The sequence below is a fragment of the Halichoeres trimaculatus genome, unplaced genomic scaffold, assembly GCF_033239565.1.
Source record: "Halichoeres trimaculatus isolate MK-OKI-2021-1 unplaced genomic scaffold, fHalTri1.1 fHalTri1_scaffold_43, whole genome shotgun sequence".
NCBI lineage: Eukaryota > Metazoa > Chordata > Actinopteri > Labriformes > Labridae > Halichoeres > Halichoeres trimaculatus.
The window spans coordinates 186304-199022 of record NW_027437221.1 but is presented as its reverse complement, the minus strand read 5'-3'; positions in this window follow the sequence as shown (position 1 = coordinate 199022).

Sequence of the window (12719 nt, the reverse complement as noted above, 5' to 3'; positions counted from 1 at the left end):
TAGAAGACCTTCATCTTCAAGGCTGTGAAGAGTCTCATAGTGCACATTTGTTACAGCCATCCTTGCATCTCGCCATAGACGTTTTATTCTATTAGAGAAAAAGTACAATTAACTTCGAATTCTCAAAGTGCATTTGTTCTTTTTTTTTATCATAGATGATTTTTTTTTTTTTTTACTGAAAATTATATATAAATGCATAAATACCATTCATTGTGCACCCTCTTTCCTGACAGGAAACTGCCCCTGCCACACCCCCTGATAGTGAACATGCATCGTGCTATGTCAGCATTTTCAACTCCTTGGTCTCACTGATCACACTTTGTGCAGCACGAACAGCTCAGTAAAAGCATGGTTGATAATCTCCGGCATCTCAACCTGGCTGGAAAATATTTTAAAAAGTTGCATCCCCTGGTTGACAACAGTCGACATCGAGGGGCAATTTTTGTGTGACTTGAGAAAGTTTGATTAGAAGCCTCTGAAGAAATTCCCGTTTTTAGTTCCTCCTAGAAAAAAAATAGCTCCATGCATCTTTTTCTTTCATCAAATTAACTTTTGAACTTAAAAGGAGCAAAAAGAGGACAACTTTATGTTGAAACGAAACATGCGCACTGCAGTTTATCTGTAATCTATCCCGGTAGTTTACCTTCATTTAAACTTGCAAACACTTGCCACAAGGGATGAATGGAGCAATAAAATGTTTTGAAGGTCTGGAAACGTGTGATGATTGGCACATGGAGGGAGCTGACATATTCACAGTTCCTCCAGCATTTATTCACTGTAAGAAGACAGTAAAACACATGAATTGTCTTCTAAAATTTCCCTTGTACTTCTGTTCCTTCAGCGGTGCTACACGACACAACTGTGACATCTAGTGGACGAAATAAACAATTACATGCCGCTAGATGTCTGAACGGTGCTGCACTGAAACCTGTGACCATCGGAAAATGTGACCGCAGGGGCGATGACGGGCATTGGCTATGTGTGCATTGTTCAAAAAAGAGGAGGAGAAGTTGAGTTACGTAAATGTCGTTCTCAAAGATTCATCTGGGGTAAACGTTTGCAAAATCTGTAGACATTGTGTGTAATTTATTCAAAGCAGTTGATTGATGTTGCTTTATTTGCTACCCACGAGTAAGCACCGCTTGTGATGGCTTCCTACTGATAAAGGAGAAACCATCGTATATACAGCTTCATAACCCAGGAACTGAAAACCCTACATTAGATCAGGCGACTTTTAAAGGAAATATGTACTATAATCATAGTTTGCTAAGAGCTACATTTTATGTAAAAGTCTATATGAACTGTTTCAAATATGTAGTTCGCTGTGCCTGCTCTCATGAGATACATGTATAAATCCTTTTAAATTTACGTTTTAGTTTATCTATATACTTATCTTCACGATCGTCATGTAATGTAATCCCTCTAAACATGTTGAATAAATAGGTAAAAATTTAAAATGAGCGTTGTGGCTATAATTTAAAAAAACAACTATTTAAGAACATGCTGTAAGGAGACAACAGCGTAGCCATCAGATAATGTGACCCTGCTTTACTCACATATTAACTGATTAAATCACCCACATAACTTTTATGTGGACATTTGTCATCTCTCACATTGATCTGGACTCAAGTATTCCTATTATGGATCATCATACAGTCAGAAACAGAGCTAGGCGCTGCCCTGTTGGCTATGGCTGCCTTTTGCAGCAGCTCTCTCTTTTTTTGTCCATTTCTTGTCTTTTTTTTTTGTCTCTTTTTCGTAATCTTTGTATTTGGAGTGGATCATCACTTTGTATGGTTCATTGTTGGTCACGGACACCAAACTTTTTGTGGCTTCGGCGATATTTTTGACTACTTTTCTCCTGTGTTTGTCTGGAGATCCTACATGTAACCATGGCTGCATGTTTACATGCAAACTCAGCTGTTAGCAGCCTGTAGCATGTCAATGCTAACTAGTGTAGGGCTTGATGATTTCCCTCGAGCTGAGGAGGAGGAGGTGAGGACGACGTGCTGGTTCTCGGATGTGAGCTGGGAGGTGACGACGTGGACCTGTCCTTCCATCCATTGTTGTTGGGAACGTGGGATCCAGCCCCGGGGGAAGGACGAGCTACCTGTGCTAACCCAGCGGCATCGTGCTGTCCACGGACGTGGCTGACGGAGCTGACAATGGACGCTGGTGCCACAGTGGGCAGACAGGATCCAGGAGACAGAGACTGAACAGACTGCTGGGGAGGCTCAGTCCTGGACCCTGTGGAGGTGGAGACTGGCTGGACTGGAGAGTGGTGGACGAGTGGTGGACGGGATGTCGTCATCTAATTTCTTATGGGCCGTTTTGCACTTTCTATACTCTTTCTTACTTTTGTTTTCTTAAATGCTGCGGTGACTCCTGAATTTCCCCTCGGGGATAAATAAAGTATTTTCTATTCTATTCTATTCTATCTATTCTATCTAATTTCTTATGGACCTTTTTGCACTTTCTTTACTCTGCCTTACTTTTGTTTTCTTAAATGCTGCGGTGACTCCTGAATTTCCCCTCGGGGATAAATAAAGTATTTTCTATTCTATTCTATTCTAGGCAAATTACATTTGGGGGCCCCCTTACACTGAAGCACAGACTTCTGTAAATGAATGCTGTATCATTCACACATGGTTATCGTTCACCAACACTTAATCTCTCACGTCCACTATAAAGTACACTATATCTCTTCAACATAATGCGAAGCACTCATAATTTTTATGTCTTTGTTAGAGATGTGGTCTTGTATTAATTTACACCTTAGGATTAAATACTCTGCATGCAGTCACTGCTGTTTACTGAACAAGTATCATTGAATTGCTTTTGGTTTGCAAACTGAAAATTTCAACACACACTCACTGCGCTCAGGAGTTCCATAAGAGACAGGATGCTCTAACTGAAGTGTGTGATGAAGTAGGGATGGAACGGTTCACAAAATCCACGGTTCAGTTCTTATCACGGTTTTGTAGTCACGGTTATCGGTTGAGTTGGGTGTAAATTGTTGTTGTTTTTAACACCTCAGATTACTATATACCCAAATAATCCACTATTAACAGATTATTTTTAATCAATTATATCATGTATAGTCATGAAAGACCTGAAAGAATAAGACTGTTTACCATTTCGAACATCATTACAGCTGAGTGAAACATTGCCAGTTTCAACGTGCCAACTCCTCAGTAAGGAAAGTCACTATTGACTGTCCACAAAGTCACTAAAAGTCACTAAATGACGCTGCTGTCTAATCTGCAGAATAATTCATGTGCATGTAATTGTCATGGACTTTGTAGGGCAGAGAAATAACAATGTAAGAGAAAAAGCAGGTAAAACACAACATCATAATCAACTACAAAATTACTACAACTACAAATTAACTGTCTTCCGTCCATACTTTTTTTTTTAATGTCTAAATAGCAACCCTCTTCCTTAATCTGGGCCGGGGATGATAGAAGTGACCATAATGAGACACACACTTGCGTGATTCATGTGAATGCAGGAGGAGACTACTGTGAGTGAGGAGTAGAGGTGGGCGGAACAATACAAATATTGATAATATCGTGTAAAAGAGCAATACTGTAGTTTAATTTTTTTCTCCTGCACCCCCACCCCCACCCTCTCCTGATTTTTGATGATGACAATCACGTGGCTAAGCCGCACCAGGAAAACAAAAAAGCAGACTCCAAAAAAGGGGTTTGTTCCAAATTATTTTCACAACATTTATTCTGGTGTGGTATTTCATTAAACTTTACTCTTTTAAAAAAATGAGTGCAATAATGGGGGAACATTTTATTTGTTTACTTTTTTTTTGTATTATAGTCTTTAACTCTGTACCCTAAAGAAGAATTTGTATTAATTTTACCTTAAAGCGATAATTTTTGGCACTTTAGTTTCCTTTAAAAAAAAAATCCCAATGTTTTGGGTAAAATTTGTTTTGTTACCGTTGTATTGTTTCTTAACATATAATTTATAATGACACGAGCCTTACAGAAGTGACACGGCTGGTTGTCTTGCTGTGTTTTCCTTTTGACCTCATTGTCCTTTTGTATTTTTTTTTTTTTTTTTTTTTTTTTTTGATTGCTTTTGTTTGGTTTTATTTTTTGTGGCAATGTAGCTAAGGTGTTTCTCACTTGTGAGGTTGTAGCTTGGTGGTTTAGATCTTTTTCTTGTGGCCCTCTCTTGTGAATGGATGGGGATCAGGTCACTGAATAGCTCCAACAGACTAAAATGAGACAAAAATAGACTACACGTGAATGTACACATAAACTCAACTTTCGTTTGTGTGTGTGTGTGTGTGTGTGTGTGTGTGTGTGTGTGTGTGTGTGTGTGTGTGTGTGTGTGTGTGTGTGTGTGTGTGCATGCATCTGTGTGTATGTTTTTCATTTAGGCTTTACATGATGAAGTATCACCTACTGTGGAAGTGGTTGGTTCTTCCCAGAAAGTAGTTTATTCCTGGGGTGTAAAGACAATGATCTTCACTGTCTTTCCACATGCAAATGTTTTTGCAGCTCTGTGCAATATTATTTCACATTTTGTCATTCATTGCTTTGTACCACAACTTTATTTAGTTTTTATTTTACATGTTTTGCATTTTCAGTTGTCATGCACTGCTTTTGTGCAATTAATTTCACAGTTTTGCATTGCAGTATTTGGTGTCAGCCTTTCAACGCATTTTCTGCAAGGCACCTTTCCAGTTCAATATTGTTCAGCCTGAATACTGAAGATAAAATTGTTTTGCGGTGATTTCACTTGTAGTCACATGCTGCCATCTTGTGGTCACAATGTACAGCTTTGCACGTTTTAGTTCCAAGTACCATAAAGGCAGTAAAACTTGCTGATATCGCATTCTGAAGCACATAAAAATATTGTGATTTTTTCACTAAAAAGCAACAACCGCTCATGTTTTTAGAAGCCATAGCTGAGTTTCTACCTTTGCAGAGTGAAATAGCACGTCGTTACAACTCATTCAAAAAGTATTACCTAAAGCTATGTGACATGAGCTTAAAAGCAATTATGTGTTAATTAAATACTGATCGAAATAAAGAGCACATCAAAGTTTTGTGCATATAAGGCTGTGCAGAGCAAAAAACACCATGTCATGATTCAATTTATGATTTGAGATGCTGAAGACATCTTTATTGCGTCTGTCAGCTTTTTGTAGGTAACCCAAGCGTTTGATGTTTGATTTTGAAAGCTTTTTGTTCATCATTCAAAATCACTCTTGAACACACCTTTTCCGATTGTTTTCTCCTGGATATGAATGCAACACAGGAAAAGTCTACGGAGGGCAGAGATAGCAGAAATATGATATGATGACAATAATCACAACAGTACTATGCCGGATGCCAAAACAGCACTGAAAACGCACAACAGTGAATAAGATGGATTTTTGTACAACACAGATCACACAGAAGTGATTAAGTGACAAAGTAGTGAGGACGGCAATACCAATGGACCTGTTTAGTGAAAGAAAAAAGGTTTGCAGAGCGATAAAGGAAAATGAAAAAATATTTTAAATCGTGCTTTAAGTTCTCATGAAAACATGTTGGGCTGTTTCCGAAGTCATTTTGATGTAACTCGTGTGTGTTCTATGTCAAATATGAAAAGCTAAAAAGGAGAGAGAAAGCAGAGGTATTGATGTGTAATGACAAAAGCGCAACAACACCATGCTGTATGACGAAACAGCAACAAAGAGGCTCAGGACACTGGACTCTGGTTTACTCATTTCAGTAGTAGTGTCAAAAGCTTTATTTTGTCACAGTTCCCATTAATCTGCACCATAGAGTCGTTGTAAAGGACCAAAAACGCTTTACTTTAGCCATAAAAGCACATAAAAGGCTCATGACACGAAATTACATGGATTTGTACTCTGATTTGCTCATTTCAGTTCTTATGTCATAAAAGCATAATCATGCGTTACGGAGCAAGAAACGCCAAAAAGACAGGACAACATGCTGTATGACAAAACAATCGCGAAAAGGCTCAGGACACGGATAATGTACTCTGAACTACTCGTTTCAGTGAGTGTGTCACAAAAGCATAATGATTCCACAATTCTCTTTGACCTGCATCGCAGAGTCGTGGTAATGAGCCAAAACGCTTTGCAGAGCGAGAAACACCAGAAAAACACAACAACATACTGTAAGACAAAACAACACCGAAAAGGCTCGGGACACGGGAGGTGAACTCTGATTTTCTCATTTCGGTGAGTGTGTCTCAAAAGCATTATTGATTTGCACAGTTCTCATGCACATGCATCATAGAATCCTGGTTAAGCACCAAAACGCTTTGCCTTAGCGAGAAAAACCTTTTAATGACATGTTATTCAAAATCATACTTTAAGCTTGAAGAACATTTATTCGCGATTGTTTTCCCTTGAATTTGAAAGTTTCTCGCGTTTTGAGAGTTAAATAGAACAGCTTTTGCAGGAAAAAGCTAAAGAGGACAGGGGATGCAGAAAGGTGCAATGATCATAGACAGCACTACAATATCATGCTGGATGCCATAAAAGCACATAAAAGGCTCATGACACCGAATTACATGGATTTTCAGCTCATTTCAGAAACAGTGTCACAAAAGCATAATGATTCAACAGTTTCTTGAATCTGCATCGCAGAGTCGCTGAAATGAACATAAACGCTTTGCGAGCGAGAAACACCAAAAAGACACAACAACATGCTGCATGGCAAACAATATCGAAAAAGCTCAGGACACGGAATTACATGTATCTGTACTTTGAATTGCTCATTTCAGTAAAAGTGTCTCAAACGTATAATGATTCCACAGTTTTTCTTGAACCTGCATCAGAGAGTCGTTGTAATGAACCAAAATGCTTTGCGGGGCGAGAAACACCAAAAAGCCATGACAACATGGTGTATGACGAAACAACACCGAAAAGGCTCAGGACACGGGAAAAGTACCTACTTTGGTTTACTCATTTCAGTCATAGTGTCACAAAAGCATTATTATGTTACAGTTCCTATGTACCTGCATCACAGAGTCGTGGTTAAGCACCAAAACGCTTTGCTTTAACGAGAAAAGCATAAAAATGACATATTATTTTAATCAAACTTTAAACTCTTATTCGCCATTGTCTTCCCTTGAATCTGAAAGTTTCTCCAATATCGGGGTCAAATATCACAGCATTTGCAGGAAAACGCTAAAGAGACATCAATGAAAATCATACCGTTAGCTCTCACGCATTTGCTTTTGTTTTTTCATGTGTTGGTTGTCAAGTGTGACAGCCACTGCAGGAAAAAGCCAAGGAGAACAATGATAGGTGATCTGAATTTCTGCACAGTGATCCTCCTAGCTGACATTAAAACAAATTCAAGATTTTGCAAATTTAACCTGACTCACGTTGTTTGTTTGAACCAAAATAATTTTTAGAGCCAAACGAACGTGTGTATGACAAAATATTAAAAGCATTATAAGATGACACTGATTTGTATCTTTTCCTGTGTTTGCTGTTAGATAAGTGTATGAGTTAAATATGGTCGCTAGATGGCGCCCTTGATCAATTAACAAATTGAGTACTGTTCTGAGAAAAGGTTGCACTGTGCGTGCTGTACTGATTCAGAATCAGAATCAGAATCAGAATCGGTTTTTATTGCCAAGTATGCAACACATACAAGGAATTTGACTCCGGCAGTTGTTGTCTCTAGCACAAGAGGTACACACAAACATGATACATAAACATGACAATAAAAAATAGATAAATAAAAAGATGTGGATGTAGAAAAGGGCTGGGATAAAATGTGCATCAGAAATATTTACAGAATACTGGGATATTTACAATTGAAGGTGGAAAAGTGCAACTGTGCGGTCCGTAGTGCAGCTGTAAACTGTTTTAAAAAAGGTGCCAGTGTTAGTTACAGTTTTTATTATTTAATATGGAGACTGCAGACAGATAGAAACTACTCCTGTGCCGGCTTGTCCTGGTCCGCAGAGCTCTGAGGCGCTTGCCGGATGGGAGCATTTCAAAGAGTCCGTGAGCAGGGTGAGTGGAGTCCCTCACAATGTTTTCTGCACTCCTCTGAGTCCTAGAGCAGTAGAGGTCCTGGATGGAGGGCAGGAGAACACCAATGATGCGCTCAGCAGTCCTCACAGTGCGCTGCAGTCTGAATCGGTCCTGCCTGGTGGCAGCTCCAAACCACACAGTGATGGAGGAGCACAGAACGGACTCGATGACTGCAGTGTAGAACTGCAGCAGCAGCTCAGGGGGCAGTCCATGTCTTCTCAGGAGGCGCAGGAAGTACACATCCGCTGCTGAGCCTTCTTGAGGATGGAGCTGATGTTCTGCTGATGATCGTGCCCAGGAATCTGAAGTTCTCCACAATGGACACCGGGCTGTTGAGGACTGTGAGGGGGGACAGGGCGGGGGATGTCTCCTTAAGTCCACTATCATCTCCACCGTCTTGAGCGAGTTGAGCTCCAGGTTGTTCTGTTTACACCAGAGCACCAGCTGATCCACTTGCTGTCTTGTAAGCAGTCTCATCACCATCCTGGATGAGACTGATGATGGTGGTGTCGTCTGCGAACTTCAGCAGCTTCACAGAGGCGTCTGTGGAGGTGCAGTCATTGGTGTAGAGGGAGAAGAGTAGTGGAGAAAGGACACATCCTTGGGGAGTCCCTGTGCTGGTGGTCCGAATGTCCGAAATGGCCTGCCCCAGCCTCACCTGCTGACTTCTGTCAGTCAGAAAGCTGTAGATCCACTGACAGAGTGCAGGAGGCACAGTGAGCTGGGCCAGTTTGGAGCAGAGGGGGGGGGGGGGGGGGGGGGGGCAGTGTTGAGGGCCGAGCTGAAGTCCACAAAAAGGGCACGTGCATAGGTCCCAGGACGATCCAGGTGATGCAGGATGTAATGCAGCCCCAAGTTGACAGCGTCGTCCACTGATCTTTTTGCCAGGTAGGCAAACTGCAGGGGGTCCAGCAGGTCCTTTGTGAGGGTCTTCAGATGGGCCAACACCAGCTGCTCAAAGGTCTTCATGACCACAGATGTCAGTGCGACAGGCCTGTAGTTATTTAGTCCTGAGATGGTGGGTTTCTTGGGGACGGGGAGGTGGAGCGCTTGAAGCAGGAGGGGACCACACCCAGCTCCAGGGACCTGTTGAAGAGCTGGGGGAAGACAGGAGCTAGCTGGTCTGCACAGGCTCGCAGACAGGAGGGGGAACCCCCATCAGGGCCTGGAGCTTTCCTGCTTTTTTTGTCCCTGCAGCAGCAGGGTCACTTCCTCCTCGCTCACTTGGAGGGTCTGGGGAGTGGGTGTGCTGGAGCCCCGGGGGTGAGATGGAGTTGAGATGAGGGGCTCAGTGTCAGTGGGTGGGGGGGGTGGGGGGGGTGGGGGGGGGCAGAGTGACTGCAGAGAGGAGAGGAGCAGGTGTGAAGTGGTCCCTTTCGAATCTGCAGTAGAAGGTGTTGAGGTCGTCAGCCATGAGACGCTGATATACACCCTGTTTGAGCAGTGTTCATGGAGTGCAAGAGCAGGGCGGCAAGACACCTGCAGTTCACGTGTCAGATTAAAGTCTTAAAAGTCTAAGCATAAAGATTAAGCTTGTAGTGGCACTGAATAGGGTTTTATGGAGCACCCAGAGCAGCAATGAAGAAACATATTATTGTACAGGTAGGAATATGTTTCAGTTAACACAAATAAGATAAATATAGATAACAAAGTACAACATATTGCTAGGCGCCGCTCTGTTGGTTATGGCTGCCTTTGCAGCAGCTCTCTCTTTTCTGTCCGTTTCTAGTAATTTTTTCGCCTCTTATTTTGTAATCTTTGTATTTGGAGTGGATCATTACTTTGTGTGGCTCATTTGTTGGTCATGGACACCAAACTTTTTGTGGCTTAGTGATATTTTTACTACTTTTGCTCCTGTGTTTGTCTAGAGATCCTACATGTAACCATGGCTGCATTTTTTACATGTGAACTCAGCTGTTTGCAGCCTGTAGCATGTCAACGCTAACTGGTGTAAGGCCTGATGTCTTGCTACAAGGTGAGGAGTAGGAGGTGAGGACGACGTGATGGTTCTCAGGTGTGAACTAAGAAGTGACGACATGGACCTGTTAGAGACCTAGACCTGTTGGATTCATCGTTATTGGATACGTAAGATCTATCTCCAAGCTATCCATGCTAACCCAGCAATAGAGGGAATTCCAGAGGGCAGAGTGCTATTCATGCTATTCACAGACATGGCTAACGAAGCTAACATCAGACACCAACGCCATGTTGGAAGAGCTTAACCTGAGTAGACAGGATACAGAAGACAGAGATGGAGCATGACTGAAAGAAGCTCAGTCCGGACCCTGTGGAGGTGGAGGCTGGCTGAACTGGAGAATGATAGACAAGCTGTCATCATCTTTTTTCTTATGGACCTTTTTGCACTTTCTTACTTTTGTTTTCTTGATTGCTGCTGCGACTTCAGTTTCGTTGTACTTGTTACAAAGACAATAAGTTCTATTCTATGGTGAGAAGTCAGAGTGGCACTGAAAACATACAGACCAAGAATTGGAGGAACTTATGGATAACAAAATAATAATAATAATAATAATAATAATAATAATAATAATAATAATAATAATAAAAATGAAAAGCCAACCAAAACACCAGAGATATTACTCCATTTTAAAATGTTAGACTTTAAACTTTAAAAAATCTCTGTTATTCTTCAATTGATTGAGTCTATGAGAAGTCAGAGTGGTACTGAAAACGTACAGACCAAAAATTGTCAGAACTATGGATAACAAAACAATTGAAAGCCACCAAATCAGAGGTGGGGTAGGGGGCTCTTCTCACACCCCTGTTTCTACGGTGCCCCCTGGGGCATGGGGTAAAAAAGGGATCCGCTGCCTTGGCTTCTGGGCAAGTGGCACAGCGGGGATCCTGCGGCGCCCCGGGGGATGCCCATGGCTTTATATTTACTTATTTACTTATTTATTTATTTATTTATTTATTTATTTATTTATTTATTTATTTATTTATTTATCTAATCCTTTTTTTTAATTATTTTTATTTTTTTTATTTTTTGGTGAGTGAGGAGGAAAAGGGGTATTTCACCACCTGAGTGGCTGGAGGCTCCGAGTGTGTTGTGATATGGTGCTGCCGTGTTGTGATGTTGTTGTGTGGTCGTCTTGTGGTGCTGTGGTGTCGTTGTGCTGTTGTGTCAACGTATGGGTATGGATGGACAGAATGTTTATGTGCGGGTGTCAGGGTCCACGGTGGAGGGCTGGTGAGCTTGGGTACAGATGAGAGGGGGATAGGGGTGGGTTGGGACAGGGGGTTGTGTAAGGGGGACACTGGGTTTTTGGGGAGAGGACTTCTGTGGTCTCCGGTGTCTGGCCGGGTGCGCTGGGGGCTGGCACCGACTCGTGATGGGTGGTGGCCTGGGCTGGGTCTGTCCTCCTGGGTACCTGGCCGAACCCTCTCTCCTCGGGGGTGAGTGGCCCTTGGGCACAGGTGACCCCGGGTCCTACCCCCTACACTCGATAGGGGGCCCTGCGTCCAGCGGGGCCTGTAGGCCTCAGTCCCTGGCCCCCTGGGGTCCTCCCTCCGCAGTGTCCGGGGCCTGCCTCTAGCCTTCCCGGGACGCCCCCTCCTTGCCTCCTCCTGGGTTGGCGTGCTGCTGTCTCCATGGTGGTCTGTCTGGGCCCTGTGCTCTGTTGTGGCTGCTAGATGCCCGGATATGAGGGCTGTCTCAGTTCGCGTTTGGCCTCTGGGAACAGCGGGGCCACATCTGCATGATCACACCTTGGAATGATCACCTGACCTAAATCAAACCCAATATTCTGTACTGCCACCTGTACCCCGATATGTGTAGGTGAGTATATGCTTCTGTGTATTTTTCTATATACGTATATGTACCTTCTTACAATTGTCGTTGTTGTGCTCACTGCTACTCATGATTTCTCCAGTTCATTTCTCCACAGGTGCTTCTTGTGATTATGATGTCAAAGACCTCAGGATACTGCCTCTTTTCAGGCTCAGTAGCTGGTTGTTTATTTCTCCTGTCTGTAGTCATTTGTTCAGTTGTTGTGGTTGCTCTCTACTGTTGTTTTGTTGTCTCTCTCTGTCCCTCTGTCTAGTCTCTTCTCTACACTCTTTCCCTTTATCGCTGTTTCTTAAGCAGTAATCTTCAAACTTGGCAATATACGGGAGGGAAACTGTATGGATACATGTATGCGTATGTATGTGCATATATACGTATGTGTGTGTGTATGTATATATATGTATAAAATATATGTCAAAAAACACTACTAAAGAGTACAATTTTAACACTCAAGGGGAGCCTTATACACTAACGGCTCCCTTTGGAAAAGCAAATGTGTTCTGCACAATACAGCAGCCAGACCATAATTCTGTTGTCGTGACAATGAACAGGACAAGGGGGAAAAAGAAAAAAAAAAAGAAAAAAAAAGAAAGCCACCAAATCATCAGAGATATTACTCCTTCATTCTATAGTGTAAGACTTTAAACTTTTAAAATCTCTATTTTCTAAAATAAAATTTCTTGAATTTTTTTTTGTAAGTAGTCAGACTGGTACCAAAAACATACGGAACAAAATTTGTGGGAACTCATGGCTAAAAAAAAAAAATTAATGTTATTCCACATTAATCGCTTGGTTTCTTGTTTGTGAGAAGTCAGAGTAGTAGTGAAAACATACAGACCAAGAATTGTCAGAACTTATGGCTAACATAAAAACTTAAAGCCA